The 16,707-nt window shown below is 39.1% G+C and overlaps 1 long non-coding RNA gene across 1 annotated transcript; it reads left to right on the top strand.

Moving 5' to 3' along the window:
- Positions 1-3,452: 3,452 nt before the first annotated feature.
- On the top strand, positions 3,453-7,639 carry LOC145657418 (uncharacterized). Its single transcript, XR_014123053.1, has 4 exons — positions 3,453-3,510; positions 5,680-5,837; positions 6,382-6,435; positions 6,756-7,639. It is a non-coding gene; the product is annotated as an uncharacterized LOC145657418 (long non-coding RNA).
- Positions 7,640-16,707: the final 9,068 nt, after the last annotated feature.

Here is a 16,707-nt window from a genome sequence, read left to right on the forward strand (position 1 = left end):
CTACTGGACTGTGTATTACTGGACCTTGTGATTGATATTTAGTGTATGTTAAAATATCTTATTTCCTCTCAAGCACAGAGGTTGTTTCTCCATAAACTCCTGTGTTCTGTCCATTAATATATCAGGTGTATCCAGCTATGGAACTGTTCATATTATTTGTTTTTGATGCATTTTTTCAATGTATAAACCATGATTACTGTGAACGTGTATTAAATGTCTTGTATGTGTAATATTAATTGAACGTTTTGCCCCCTCAGTCCCTTAACAATATCACATCATTCGGGCTCCGTTCAGTTTTTTATGTGTCGCGTTGTAAGAACCCACTTGTAAATCTCCCCATGGTGACAAACCTGCAAGTAACATATTTTCTTCCTCATCTCCCTGATGCTTTTTGTTTCATCTTGCTAGCTAATAATAATAATAATAATAATATTATTATTATTATTATTATTAACATGTATATAGCACCTTTCTCAGACTCAAGGACACTTTACAGGCAGGTATCAGCTGATATAGTCACTCACATGCCGATGATTAGTTAACATGCTATCTTAAACTTCACCCTAGATTATTTTGGTGTTTTTTCTCCTCCCGTAATGGTACATTGGAAATGATCAGATTTCTATCGAGTATCTAACTAGCTAGGTTAGCTAGCTAAAGCTTGCTATGATACAAAAGTCAGCATCGCTGGCTAAAGCAATGTCTTCATAAAGGCCCATTTCATGTGAACTTGTTTCTTTCTTTTTTTAAATTAAATCTGGCAGACAACCTTAATAATCATGGCTTTTACACTTTGACCAGGTGGCTAAATTTACTAGGTTAGCTAGCTACCCTGAATCATCAAGAATTGATTCAGAAAACAATCAGAAGAGATTATTCATTTCATTTTGATTGGAACATGTCAGAATAAAATAGCCAAGTAAAGCAGCTAGCTAGGTTAGGTAGGTAACCACTCAAAGTAGCTAACCTTAGCTAGATATTGGTCGTAATGCACTCTTAACTAGTTACACTAGCTAGCAGCTGTGATAAACAAATATTGACAATCGTAGTTTTTAGATTCCTTAAAGCAACTATTCTATATTTTGATGACATCTTTGCATGTTCTGGGTCTTCATTTTTACATATGCAGAGCACTAGTGCAGTGAGGAACAAGGTGCATCAAAAATTCTGGTTGTTTAACCTGCCAAGGTTTTAGGATTTGACTTTTAAGACAAGCAAAAATTTTGATGCGGACGAAAGAGGCATGTCTTGCTTTGGAGAGGCAAATTCTTGCTCTTTTAGAAGTATTTCTTGTATATTATTGGTATTACAGCTTTTTTGATGTACAGCAATGACAAAGACCTATTAATGAATAACCAGCTAGAATTTGCTTTAAAATGTGATTGGCTTTGAATAAGAGCACCTGCCAAATGCTGTAAAGGTAAAGATGTTCTTGGAATGTCTCCTGGACACTGATGTAAACGGTCTAAAATGTATCGGGATATTCTGCTTTGTTCAGTATTGAAGTGTCTGCAAATTGTTTTTAACTTATTAGCTGTCCAAAAAAATAAACAAAAATAAAAAATGGAAAAACATACTGCAGCATGTAGGAACATCTTTAACGGGTATGTTAGTATTTATTCCAGCTCTGAATCCACATATTTAACCAAGCATGGATAACTGTACAAAGGAAAGCATTGCAGAACAGACTGAAAACTGTCAAAATCTGCCAACGTTCAGGCAAGCTGGCGGAAGAGAAACTGTCACATACAGTGATGCAGTGAACCAGTGGATGATGCCAGAAAGAGTTAGGCAACTGGAATTTAAAAAGTCTACAAAAATGAATGTAAAACTTCACATTTGAAGCTTTGAAAAGCTAATACGATTGAAGACAGCTCCATATGGTCTGGTTGAAACAAAATAATACTGTCATTTATTTATAGAGGAAAATGTTTCATATCAAGGCAATAAATATCAACTTGTAAACAATATTTATTATTTAGAATGTTATTTATTTTATCTGTCATATCCATGCATGATACAGCATGATACAAGTATCTATATATAATATATAATTATACATATATAAAATACATCCCACACTAAATAATCCCCTACACAACTGAACCACAGTGGCTTTTAATGAAAAAATATCAGATTGGTATTTATATCAGGCGACAATCAAATGCAAGACATCAGTATCAGATCAGTAGAGAAAAACTGGTATCATGCTCTCTCTATAAATACAGTAAAACTAAAAATAATCAACCATTCACTCAGGCTACTTAAATATTCTTGGTTACTCAAAGATGCATTTCTATGTAAGAGCAGAACTGACTGATACTGCTCATTAGTACGACTGCAGGGACATCTGTGCCTTCTATGTCTGTGTCTACATGACCATTCTGGTGAGCTTTTAATTAAAAGGTTCTGAAATGCAAGTCTATTAGCAAAGTGACAGGAAATCTGTCCAATGAAATTTATTAATTTTATGTCACTCTGGGGGCGGGCCATTAGCAACCTATCCCTTCTCAGTGTTCTGAAAAAAAAGGTTATGACATTATTAGTAAAGGATCACTGTGTTCATGCTACCTTAGCCAGCTGACTATGAATGGGGTCTATGAGTGAGACAGACACTGTAGTTGTACAGTAGGTACAAGGAGCCACATATCCACAGTGAGTTATACAGTACAGTTCTCATGAATAGCAGCAATGCAGTAAACAAGTTTACTATCCATTTTAATGTTATAAAAATGGATGGCATCGTTTACGCTGTGCAACGCAAAATGAATTATTAAAAACAACCATCAGAATTTATTAATTAATTTAATAATAATTTTATTAAATATACAGAAGATTAAATAAAGATAAAGGTCAAGCAGGTACAATAGTCTGGTTAACACACCAAAGTCATGGATGAAATTCTGATGACCTGAGAGAACCTGTTCTATCCACTTACCAGCTATGACTGTCAGCAGCTGTAACAGCAGAACACAGTGACACCTGCTCAGCATGTCTGAGGAGACAAAAGAGACACCAGTCAGTACTGTAGAGAGGAGACAGGAGAACCCAGTCAGTACTGTAGAGAGGAGACAGGAGAACCCAGTCAGTACTGTACAGAGGAGACAGGAGGACCCAGTCAGTACTGTACAGGGGAGACAGGAGGACCCAGTCAATACTGTAGAGAGGAGACAGGAGGACCCAGTCAGTACTGTACAGAGGAGACAGGAGGACCACCTATAAAACACCTATAAAACAGGAGTATTGTAACGGTCAGTAATTTGCGGACTGTCCCCTTAAGTTACGTTTACGTAAAAGGCGTGTGCACGTAGGCCACGCGGAAGAGTTGGTTTTGTACTGTGCGTGACGGACGTTGCTGGATCCAGCTCTTCATTTAACGTTATTTACTTCTTAAGTAACGCGTTATGAGCTTTGGATGTTTTTACAGCTCATGTAGGAGCTGTCTATAATACTCCAGGAGCCAGCCTGTGTCACGTGGTGAATAAACCAGCAAGTTTACTACTAAACTGAGTGATTCTGGTCCGCATCTCCTCCACGTGCTTCACAGGCTTCTCTCTACCAGTTCCAAAGATCTGCTCGTCTGGGTTGGAGCATAATTTAAACAGGACTAACTCCAAGCGTTACAGTATGTACTAAAGTACACAGTTACTGTAGGTGCAAGGCAGGTGTTCTTAATAAAGTGGCCGGTGAGTTTATGTAGCAACATTCGTACTTGGGCTGTTTATCTAACGACCTCGCAAATATTATTGTGGAGAAAAATGTGGGATAAAAAATAGAGGCAGTGAAACCCACTGACTAATCACAGAGTGCGATAGTGTTTTTGAATATTATTATTATTATTATTTAATAGCAATAAAGGTTTGTACGCCACATGGACATTATCTCCTACCAAACGCATTTACTGAGGTAACTGCACGCCAGGAGACACACAGTCCATCTACTGAACTGCAGCATAAGAAGGCAGAACAGCACGCGGAGGGAACAAAGCGCGCAGCTACTATCGCTCAGTGCACGAGCTAAAGTCCCTAAATGAACACATGAACCCGTTCAACAGTCCGCGAGAACAATCAGAGTTCTTAGCAGACATGCAAACTTTAAAACAGCTGCACTAAATATTACATATTAACTTATTATCTATGCAGTTGCCTAGTTGCGTTCATAAATCAGACTTTCTGACAGCTAGCGCGCATATTTGGACGGTAATCAGAAGTACATCGACATATAAACACTTTTAAACTCACCGCTAAATGTCACACTTGAACCTCCCGCTTCAGAAATGAAACCAATGGATTTGTGCTCGTGCTTGATTCGTTCTACAATGTTTACGTCACCACAGAATAAAGTGGAAATAGTGAGAAAAAGCATTTTGAAGTTTGAACACTTAACTTTTACCATCAAGTAAGGTGGAGTATTTTATAAGAGCACTATTATAATAATAATGATTTATAATTCTTTAATTTCTAAAGTCATAAATTGATGGCATTTTATCAGTTTTGTTTAATGATAAGCTGTTCACAATTTAGAACTTCAATTTAAAATATATAAACTATTTTTGCTCTTAAATGTGACTTAGTAAGATGTGTTCTGTGTGCATTCTAAATGTATTCTGAATAAATTACTGTTTTATGTATTGTAATAGAATACATCACATTATTCAACCATCAAAGTATTCTGCCAAACCCTGGATGTATGTACACAACTCAGCAATGAGATTTTAATGACATGCACAACAGTCCATTTAGTTTTATTAGTTGCTTTTATTGAAACAACAAATGTCATGCTTTTCGATGCAACAGAACAGTTTTAAAAGCTGGAAATAAATACATAGATAACTAACAAACTACCTAAATAAATACTACTATATAGTAGTATTAATAAGTACTACATATGTAAGCTGCGTCACATCCCAGTGTGCTTCAACGAGGGTGAAAAGACTGATGATGATGATGGTGATGATGATGGAATATTGGAGCACTGTGTTGTAGAGTAAATGTCTTTCAACAAACATTTTAGGTATAAACGTCAGTGCCTTCAGTGTCCTACTTTGGAACACTCTTCCTATATGACTGAATAATTATATGTTCCTGTAGGCCTGAGTAACTTTTACTCTGTATGTTCCTGCATGTTTGAGTAATTATTATTGCACTGTATATTCCTGCATATCTGAGTAATTATTATTATTATTATTAATCTGCATTGTCACGGTTGTCCCCTCCCTGTCATCTCGGTCACTTCAGCAATCCTGTCGTGCTCTGTTTTGGCTTTACAACTTGGTTTTCTTTCCATGAGCTTCTTTGTTTTGATTTTTCTGTTACTCCCCCTTGTCTGGTTGTTCTGCCTGTTTTCTCCCGTTTCTAATTGTTCCTTGTTAATTCGTGTATATATTCCTTGTTAACTCGTGTATATATTTCTAGTGTCTCTCCAGTCTTGTCTCTGGTTATTGTTCACTCAGCCTGTGTTCATTGTACTAAGCCTCCATTTATTCTAAGGTCCTATCATGTTTGCTGTTCATGTCACCTGTGTTCTTCATTTCATGTTGTTGCCTTGTAACCTGTTCCCAGTTGTGTTTCTGTCAGTGTGTTGGTTCTATCGTGTTTAGCTTTCATTTTCTTTATCTTTTGTGGGTCTGTCCATCTCAATATGTTGACTCATTCCACTGACCCTGATTTTCTGTTCCAGTGTGTTCCAGAGAGCTTGCGTCCTCTCATTGGCCTGTTCCAATATTCTCCAAAAGGCCGCAGAGCACCATTGGTCTGTTCCAACGTGCTTCTCCAATTTTTATTGGCTCTCCCGTTGCTGTCCCAGCATCCTGCCACACTTCTGACTTACAGCATTTGGTAAGTGAAGCCAGGCTCCCTTTTTTACATTTTCCCTTCAATTTGTTGCGCTCAATTTCTTTCTATGGCTTTTATTCCCCATCTCGGTACGTCCAGACTTTACTGTAAAAGCGAGATTTAATGGGCAAAGTTAGTGGCCAGACCAACAGACCGAGCTAACTAGCTGCTCGTTAACCTGTCTGTGTCGGACACAGTGCAAGTTTTCTCTCAGACATCTTGGTTATCAGTTGTGGGTGAATGAATGAATGAAGTTAATGAAGTCATTTCCACTTCATCTGAAGTTAACATTTGCGGTACAATGACCTGTGCTACTGAAAATGACTGATTGTTATTTCAAACAACAATTAAATAGCACTTAAGCTTCACTAGCTGGGGATACAGAGTTATCTGGTTAACTGCAAAGAAGCTCCTTTTGTCAAAGGAGCTCCATTTTCAAACACATGTTATTGACACAGTCCTGAGTAATGTACATTAATGCTGATTTAAAAAATGTTTAGGCATCAATTTTAGCATTAATTTTGGTTTGTTTCTCTTGATCCCTTAGAATGTTTTCCAAACTGGCATCTCCATATTCCAGGCCAGCGCCTGTGAGGGTGAGGTGAGTGGCTACATATACAGCTGAGAGAGCAGAGACATACACATTAGTGGAAGGTGTGCTGGTTAAGTCCACCAAGAGGGTTGCTACTTGTGCTCGCTCTGACGGGGAGCATTTTGTAGTGGCCCATTTAAAAAAATGATGATTGTCATCGAATTGGTTGTCTTATTTCAATAGGTACAATTTATCAGAAAAATATGGCAGCTCTAAAATGTATTTCAGTCCATCCACAGGAGTGTTTATAACAGATGAGGTCACAGTATCTTCAGATCTGGAAGTATAATGCCGCAATGCTGTATGTCCTCCCTCCCCAACCTATAAAGACCTTCCTGACTGGAAAGCAGACTAGTGTGCACTCTCAGGGAGGGTTGTCAGTGTAAGTATTATTTGTAAAAATATTAGCCTAATTAAATATATGCTATGACCCTTAGTGTCATAAGAGATAAATTTAACCTTAATCTTAATCTGCACATATTTTATACCGACCATAACAAACCATTACTGAAATGACAAACATGACACTTGTTTTTAAACTCTAAACTCGATTGACTGTTTAGATCTTGTCCATTGGTGTCCTCACAATAGCAGAGTGTAAATGAATTTTATATATTGTATCTAAGAACATTTATATAAATACTGTCTATGAAATCATTTCCAAATAGCATATGGCTAACAATACACTTTCTTACATAAACTGTGAGTCAGTGAAAGCACCACAGCAAATGTTGATTTTGCCTTTTAACACAAACGTTTGTGAAAATCCACGTACTAAGTTGCTGTATTGACCAATTTTTATTGAGCGTTTATTTGCTAATTTCAGTAATTATTCAATGTGGTTGATTTGCAACTGAAGCCTCTGAGGGTAAGAGAAATATTAATATTGGTATTTTTTCACGTTGTTTTTTCCGCCGCTTGTGGTGACGTTAATAGGTGACTGCATTAATCGGTCATACTTATGTTGAATCGGTTTTCGTTGTTTGTGATTTGCTTCTGTTATTTCGCGATTGCTTTCTTTTGTGCAGGGATATACGTTTTGTTTTGTTTTTTTAAAAAATTAAGTGTCATTTGTTGTATTTACTAATCTGTGACTCATTCGGGTCATTAATCATGAGAGGGTTTAAAAGGATTTATTACTATCAACATAGTACTAGACACATTTCTGGAGGCACCGCGCTAACTTGCATTGATCTAACACGAAATTTCTGAGATGTGCTCCCTCTGAATGATTTCATTAGGGCGCCTTTAGGCAGAGGTTACACGCGGGTTTAATTTTTGAAACATTTGAATCAAGTTTCAGGTTGAAAGGCTACATCTGTAACGGTGAGTTTAAGAGTTTTTATATAGATGTACTTCTGATTACCGTCCAGATATGCGCACTAGCTGTCAGAAAGTGATTTATGAACATAACGGCTCAGCAATATAGGACGGAAAAAGTATCCATCTGCATAGATAATAAATTAATATGTAATATTTAGTGAAGCTGCCAGGAACGGCAAGGGTTATGGTTTCTATAAGGTAACAGTTAATATAAAATATTAATTTATACACTTGATCATCTTACTGAACCTGAGCTTACGCGACAATCGGCGACCTGCCTCCAAACGTCTCTCCGTGTCCGTGTCTCCGCCTCGGCCGCTGTACTCGAACAGAAAGCTGAAGTCAAACTCGGGTTCCCATTTCGGGTCGGCGTGGCTTAGACTGCGTGGATACGGCTGCCTATCCTCTGCTCGGAGAGGAACAGGGGCGCTCGCATCCTGCGCAGTCACACCGCACCTCTTAACTTTCACGTGAAAAAACAAATAAACCGCACACTCACATTTATCCGCAAGCATATATGCTTGCCTGAGTTGAAACGGATTGGCCTGCCACTTGTGTGTCTTGGTGAATTGTAGTTTGAAAGAACCATAAAGGGAAAGACAAGGGTTTGGAGGAGAAAAAATTTGACATTTCAAGTTCCAACATCTCTAGCGGTTAGTTTAAAAGTGTTTATATGTCGATGTACTTCTGATTACCGTCCAAATATGCGCGCTAGCTGTCAGAAAGTCTGATTTATGAACGCAACTAGGCAACTGCATAGATAATAAATTAATATGTAATATTTAGTGCAGCTGTTTTAAAGTTTGCATGTCTGCTAAGAACTCTGGTTGGTCTCGCGGACTGTTGAACGGGTTCATGTGTTCATTGAGGGACTTTAGCTCGTGCACTGAGCGATAGTAGCTGCGCGCTTTGTTCCCTCCGCGTGCTGTTCTGCCTTCTTATGCTGCAGTTCAGTAGATGGACTGTGTGTCTCCTGGCGTGCAGTTACCTCAGTAAATGCGTTTGGTAGGAGATCATGTCCATGTGGCGTACAAACCTTTATTGCTATTAAATAATAATAATAATAATAATAATAATAATATTCAAAAGCACTGTCGCACTCTGTGATTAGCCAGTGGGTTTCACTGCCTCTATTTTTTATCACACATTTTTCTCCACAATATTTGCGAGGTCGTTAGATAAATATCCCAAGTACGAATGTTGCTACATAAACTAACCGGTCACTTTATTAAGAACACCTGCCTTGCACCTACAGTAACTGTGTACTTTAGTACATACTGTAACACTTGGAGTTAGTCCTGTTTAAATTATACTCCAACCCAGACGAGGAGATCTTTGGAACTGGTAGAGAGAAGCCTGTGAAACACGTGGAGGAGATGCTGACCAGACTCACTCAGTTTAGTAGTAAACTTGCTGGTTTATTCACCACGTGACACAGGCTCGCTCCTGGAGTATTGTAGACAGCTCATACATGAGTTGTAAAAACATCCACAGCTCATAACGCGTTTCTAAAGAAGTAAATAACGATAAATGAAGAGCTGGGTCCGGCAACGTCCGTCACGCACAGTACAAAACCAACTCTTCCGCGTGGGCTACGTGCACACGCCTTTTACGTAAACGTAACTTAAGGGGACAGTCCGCAAATTACTGACCGTTACAATACTCCTGTTTTATAGGTGCATTACAGACTAATTGATTCTGCATGTTGCCAGGAACAGGTTATCAGCCCAAAGAAAAACTGTTTCAGGTTTATTTCTGTGTTTGTCATGTACATTTAAGACTGGTAACAGTGCATCCACAGGCGGAGAGTTTCAGGTGTTCTGGGTCATCAAGTCTTTCATGAGCTGGATCAGATGGGAAACTGTACAGGGCGGTGGGTGCACAGAACCGGATTCAGAACCTCATGTGTGTTAAGAATATTCAGACAGGATTCATTTGACATGGCCAGGTGCGGTAATGTAATCATTTCCCTCGTTCCTTAGTGATTTTACTCTCGCCATGTCAGTCATTTTACCTACTGCAGCGTCTGCAAGAATTCTTGCACCTTTTTCAAGTTTCATGTTTCAAGTTTCAAGTTTAATTTCCTGCTGTAAATGGCGGTTTTCTGTAATTTCGGGGGTTGTTAAGTTTTGGTGCTTTTTTCTCCAATCACGGAAGTTCTTAAGGAGGCAAATGACCTTTCAGAATTTTTAAGTAAATTCCCCTACACGTATGTAATTCTGTGCAGATATGTGAAAAATATTTACTGGTTTCTTTCAACGAAAGCTACGTATCACACGTGGATGTTTTAGTGAGATGGTAACACGTAAATCCAGTAGCCACTGACATGTCTGTAATTTATGCTGAGGTTTCTGATCCTGTGTGTGAGTCTGTCATACACTCTAGAGGTCTTGTGGTAAAGTTGCTTTACATACATGACTGGAAAATGAGCCCCGTCTGATGAGTAGTTTAGTGTTGCCAGAAATATCAAACACAGCATGACTGCTGCAAATAAGGGAACTGAACAGTGACACAATGTACTGGCAGGCAGGACTGTGATGTTCTGGACCCTGGACTAACCCCCTCTGGTAAAGGAGGATTACTGTGCTGCTGAGGTGTAGTAGGGTTTAGTCCTGTTTCTACTGTGGGATAGATGGTGCTTTAGTCCTGTTTCTTTTATGGCAGGTGGTGTAATCAGGGTACTGTAAATAAGTGACTTTTTTCCTAATAGTGATCACTGTGAGATTTACTCAGCTGCTCCTACCTGTACAGTACTGACTGGGTTCTCCTGTCTCCTCTGTACAGTACTGACTGGGTCCTTCTGTCTCCTCTGTACAGTACTGACTGGGTCCTTCTGTCTCCTCTGTACAGTACTGACTGGGTTCTCCTGTCTCCTCTGTACAGTACTGACTGGGTCCTCCTGTCTCTTCTGTACAGTACTGACTGGGTTCTCCTGTCTCCTCTGTACAGTACTGACTGGGTTCCCCCTGCCTCCTCTGTACAGTACTGACTGGGTCCTTCTGTCTCCTCTGTACAGTACTGACTGGGTTCTTCTGCCTCCTCTGTACAGTACTGACTGGGTTCTCCTGTCTCCTCTGTACAGTACTGACTGGGTTCTCCTGTCTCCTCTGTACAGTACTGACTGGTTCTCTTTTGTCTCCTCAGTCATGCTATTCTGCAGCAGATGTCACTTTGTTTTGCTGTTACAGCTGCTGACAGTCATAGCAGGTAAATGGTCAAAACAGGTTCTCTTAGGTCATCAGAATTTCATCTTTGATTTTGGTGTGTTAACTGAACTATTGAACTTGCTTGACCTTTATGTATTATTTAATCATCTTTATATTACATAAAATTGATAGTCAGCTGGCTAAGGTAGCATGTACATAGACAGTAGTGTTTTATTAATAACACGGAGAACACGGAGAAGGGCCAGGCTGCTATAGGCCCACCCCCAGAGTCAAAATTATTTAATTCATGAATTTAATTGGACAGATTCCCTGTCATTTTGCTAATAGACTTGCATTTCAGAACCCTTTAATTAAAAGCTCACCAGAATGGTCATGTAGACACAGACATAGAAGGCACAGATGTCCCTGCAGCCGTACTAATGAGCAGTATCAGTCAGTTCTGCTCTTACATAGAAATGCATCTTTGAGTAACCAAGAATATTTAAGTAGCCTGAGTGAATGGGTTGATTATTTTTTGTTTTACTGCATTTATAGAGAGAGCACGATACCAGTTTTTCTCCATTGATCTGATACCGATGTCTTGCTTTTCAATGTCGCCTGATATCAATACCAATCTGATATTTTTTCATTAAAAGCAACTGTGGTGCAGCTGTGTAGGGAATTATTTAGTGTGGGATATATTATATATGTATAATTATATATAGATACATATGCCGTATCATGCATGGATATGACAGATAAAATAAATAACATTCTAAATAATAAATATTGTTTACAAGTTGATATTTATTGCCTTGATATGTAATATTGGGTCATTTTCCTCTAAATAAATGACAGTCTAATATTGGGTTTAATTTGTTTGATTAGTTTATTTTTATCTTTTAGAACCTGTTTGACAATCTGTTGAAGTTTTAGTTCAAATATTTGCAGAAATATAGAAACTGCTAAAGGGTTCACAAACTTTCAAGCACCACTGTAATGTTTTAAACTCTTTTCTTAATGTGTCTTTCAGGCTCTTTTCCTTCAGTAAAGGTGAATCTTCATGATGATGCTACTCTCCCCTGCACTCAGACGTGTTCTGGTCTGGTCACATGGACTTTATATCATAAACCACATGACATACTGGCTCAGTGTAACCAGATATCTTGCCATTCAGAGGAGGGATTTCACATGTCCCATGATCAGTACCTGAAGGGAGATCTCTCCCTCACCATCACTGATGCTGATTACACTAAGAGGTCCTTGTACACCTGCGCCTGTAAAGGTCAAGAGCTCTGTGATGTGAGTCTGCAGATAGAGGGTAAGTGTCCTCAATGGATTACCTAGTTATTGTTACTAAACCATTATTTATGTAGACAGAGAGAACTTTATTTATCTGGGGAAAATAAAGTAGAACATAGAATTGTAAACTTCAAATATCAGATATGTGGGGAAAAACAGAAGGAGCTTGTATGTAATGTTTAAATGTTTATATCAGATTTGCAGTTCTGAGGTTACATGGTCAAATCAGTTGTATATTACATTGAAGATTCTAATTGTTTTTTCCACAGCCTGTAATTCTTCAGTTCAGATTAAGCCTGGTGAACCTCTGGTGCTGGATTTGCTCATATCTGAGTCAGTTGAGGTGATTTATAACAGCACATGTGCAGCTTCTCCCTCTAGTGGACAGATCTGCACAGTGGCTGGACACTCACTGAAGTGTAAACCTGAATACGCTCAGAGAGTGTCGCTCATCTCTGCTGTGGAACTGCAAGGAACCACACCATCTGATAGTGGAGTTTACAGCATCAGAGACACTAAGAATGAAGAGATTATACAGACATACACAGTTACTGTGGAAGGTAAGTGTGGTTACTGTGATTTTAATGTTGCCTAGAATTACTATGTTGGGGAGGGGGTTGTGCGTAGTATCAGTAATTATGTTTACATGCACATCCGTGGTTCCGTATTAGTTAGACTATGAATGCTGGGATCATGTAAACAGCGTGAACTGAGTGTCATAGTTTGAGGTCTTGGTCTTAGTTGAGGTCCTGTTTATTAAGCATATCCCCAATAGAGCATGTGGACCCGGTTGATTTTCACTGGACTCTTTGTGGTGGATGCTCACATGGACACTCTTGGATCCAGCCACTGATGTTTTACGGCACTTGGTGTGATACCTGCTTACTCATACCAAAACAATCATGAGTTATTGAGTGATGAGTCAGAAAAATTGAAGTTTTGGTATTTGAAGGTGTTACAACCCTGTTTGCGTTATGGGTAGGGTTATTTGTGTTTGTTTACATTTATCTTACATCCTATGGCTCCTCCCCTTCATGATGCTCCTCCTCCACCTGATCAAGTCTTCTGTCCTGTGCTGGAATTGTCCTGGGCTGCTGCCTCATTCTACCGCACGCATAAGGGGAAGCCCGGGAAGAAGCAACAGGCTGCGATTCATATCCACTGCTGCTGTGGCTGCTTGTGTTTGTTCAGTGAGCGTTGTTTGCCGATTGTTGTGGTTTTGGGCCTCTGTTTGTTAAATCATTCTGACTTATCGCTTCCCCTTTTTCTGGACGTGTTCACTGTTGTAAATATTATTCTGTGTATAGTGTATTGTAGTAGTCCTGTGTGAATCGTAGTTGGGAAGTTTGACACCTTTTTTATTTGCTCAGTTCTTTACCTCTGTTTGTTTGTTTTTGGGAGTAGGGAGGGTTATTGTACTTAATTTTGTTTGTGTTCAGTTGGGAAAGTTGGTTGTTTTGGGCAGCAGGGCTTGGTGGTTGGCATGTTTGCATCCGAGTCCCTATCTGGGTAGAGTTTCCGTGTTCTCCCAGTGTCTGTGTAGGACCCCAGAGGGAACCTCCCAAAAACATGGAGGTTAGGATGACTGCATACTCTAAAACTGTCCTGTATCAATGTGAATTGTGCATGAATATAGATGTGTGTGTGTGTGTGTGTGTGTGTGTGTGTGTGTGTGTGTGTGTGTGTGTTCAGTGATGGTTGGTGCTCTGTGTGTGTGTGTGTGTGTGTGTGTGTGTGTGTGTGTGTGTGTGTGTGTGTGTGTGTCCAGTGATGGTTGGTGCTCTGTCCTGGTCTGAACCTCCTCCCCTTCCCCTACACCTGGTTCAGTCCCCCAGGAGTCTGTAGTTTCTGATAGAGAGAACGCTGTGTGTAAATTTGCTGCTGCTTCTCATCTGTCTGTGAGTGATTTGAGTGTAAAAGCTGATTTCTGCCTGTAAAGTGTCCTTGAATTTGAAAAAGGTGCTAAATAAATGTAACCAACTAATAATAATAATAATTTTTATTTCTAGTATGGCTTGCTTTTGTTTGGTTGTTTTTTTTTTTTTAGTTTGGCCTTGTCCTGGAGCTCAATCCCTCTACATACGACCCTCAATAAGTCAACAAATACTTCACCCTCAATAACACTGTTCACTGTAGTGATTATGCTGGGTGTTAATATGTAAATGTAGTCAGTGATGGTGCAGTAATTATGCTGTGTGTTAATATGTAAATGTAGTCAGTGATGGTGCAGTAATTATGCTGTGTGTTAATATGTAAATGTAGTCAGTGATGGTGCAGTAATTATGCTGGGTGTTAATATGTAAATGTAGTCAGTGATGGTGCAGTAATTATGCTGGGTGTTAATATGTAAATGTAGTCAGTGATGGTGCAGTAATTATGCTGTGTGTTAATATGTAAATGTAGTCAGTGATGGTGCAGTAATTATGCTGTGTGTTAATATGTAAATGTAGTCAGTGATGGTGCAGTAATTATGCTGTGTGTTAATATGTAAATGTAGTCAGTGATGGTGCAGTAATTATGCTGTGTGTTAATATGTAAATGTAGTCAGTGATGGTGCAGTAATTATGCTGTGTGTTAATAAGTAAATGTAGTCAGTGATGGTGCAGTAATTATGCTGTGTGTTAATATGACAGACTGGAGCTTCAGCAGTGATCATAGTTATGACGGAGCACAGGTGGTGATCAGGGTGGTGGTGGTGGTGGTGGTTGTTGTTGTTGTTGTTGTTGTTGTTATGTACCCCCCCCCCCCCTTTGTGTAGCTCATTCTCTCCACTGGTTCATTCACTTTGAACTCTCAGTATGTTTCTATTCTACATTTACAACAATATCTCTCTACAAGATCCAGATTTGTTTTAGTTTGATTTCTAAACAGTTCTCCATCACTGTACTAGTTACTTCCTGATTGAATTTGATTGGATACTGATATGGAGGTGGGAGGTGCTGAGCTCACCAGAGAACACACACAAATCTGTAGAAGTGGTTACTATAGTAACTGGTGAAACATTATGCATACCTACTTGTTAAGATCGTGATGCTGTTGAGATCTTTTTGTCAGGAACTGGAGCTGAACTGCCCCTGTCCCACAATCCCATCACAGTGACCACTCTGGTATATACACATATGATTATAACTCTGTACTGTTTAAAGAGTTGTTCATAATTTCTGACCATTTTTATGTCTGTCTGTTGCAGAAGTCCAGCCATGTCCAGATCAGAGCTCCACAGTGACGGTGTTGACGGTGCTCCTGACTCTGACGGGGGCGGGGCTTGTGGCAGCAGTGCTGGTGATTGTGCAGCTGAGGAAAAAAATTCAGGAGCTCTAGAAAGGAAGTACAGTGAATGGAACAGTAACCATGACAACAGAGGAGTTAATATGAATGGACTAAACCACTCAGATGAAGAGCAGAGGTGATCTCCCAATAATAACCATGAGAGTCTGAGAGATGATAAATTATTTCGTTCTCTTTTACACACACACAAACGTATCTGCACTGCTTTTCTCTGTCCCATTCAGGGGTCAAAGATCAGTGTATGTTCAGTCATGCATGATCAGAGTTTTATCACATTAGCTCTGCTGAAGCTCACCTGGTAGAGCAGGTACAGTAAGATTTGATCCTCAGAGAGCACACATGCTGTCATACTGATGAATATGTATCAGTCACTATAAGAGGATCTGCCCAGTACTGTAAATGTAATGTAAAGATGTTTATGTAAATATTACTGTGAGATCCTGTGATGTGATTTAATGCACGTTAAATACTTTTGTGTTAGCTCATGGAAAAAAACGGACATTTTGTCTGGAGCATCTTTGAATAGTTTAAATATTTTAGTTGCCATTTGTCAACATGTTTTAATTAAGAGTCCCCCTTATTGTTCAGGTTATAATTTCAAGAGTCTCCCTTATTGTTCAGGTTATAATTTCAATAGTCTCCCATGTGGTCTTGGTGATTATGGTCAGTTGTTGTGGTTGGTTTTCCCAATGCTGTAATGCTGCATTCATTTCAAAGCATTGTATTATGGAAACAGGCCTCATGTCATTTGGCCTGCTTCATGCCACTTGTGACAAATCATTAAACAAATTTACTTGTGTTATCTTTGTCCAATATTAAAACACAAAATGCAGTTTTTAAATGAAGGTTTTTATTATTAATGAGAAAATAAATAGGACCTGCGAGACAAAGTGAAGTAGACCAAAAGATCCTCAAAGCTAGACAGCATGCTGCGAGCCAAAGAAATTCAGAAACTCATCGTCTTACTTTCAGATATGTAATGAGCATTGATTTAGGAAGAAATTCACCAGGACACTTCACAACACAGTTAGTAATGCTATAAAATGTCATTTAAGATATAATTGGTTCAGTAATAGTACAGTTTTGAAGAGAACCACAACCGAGGCATACAAGGGCTAATCTTTTTGTATATCTGTAACGGCGTCAGTCGTACCCACTAGCCTTTCTCTGCCCAAACGTAGATCACTGTCGCCTGATTACTGATTAATTACACCAGTCTCTC

The sequence above is a fragment of the Electrophorus electricus genome, chromosome 1 (genome assembly GCF_041902795.1).
Source record: "Electrophorus electricus isolate QZ-2024a chromosome 1, ASM4190279v1, whole genome shotgun sequence".
NCBI lineage: Eukaryota > Metazoa > Chordata > Actinopteri > Gymnotiformes > Gymnotidae > Electrophorus > Electrophorus electricus.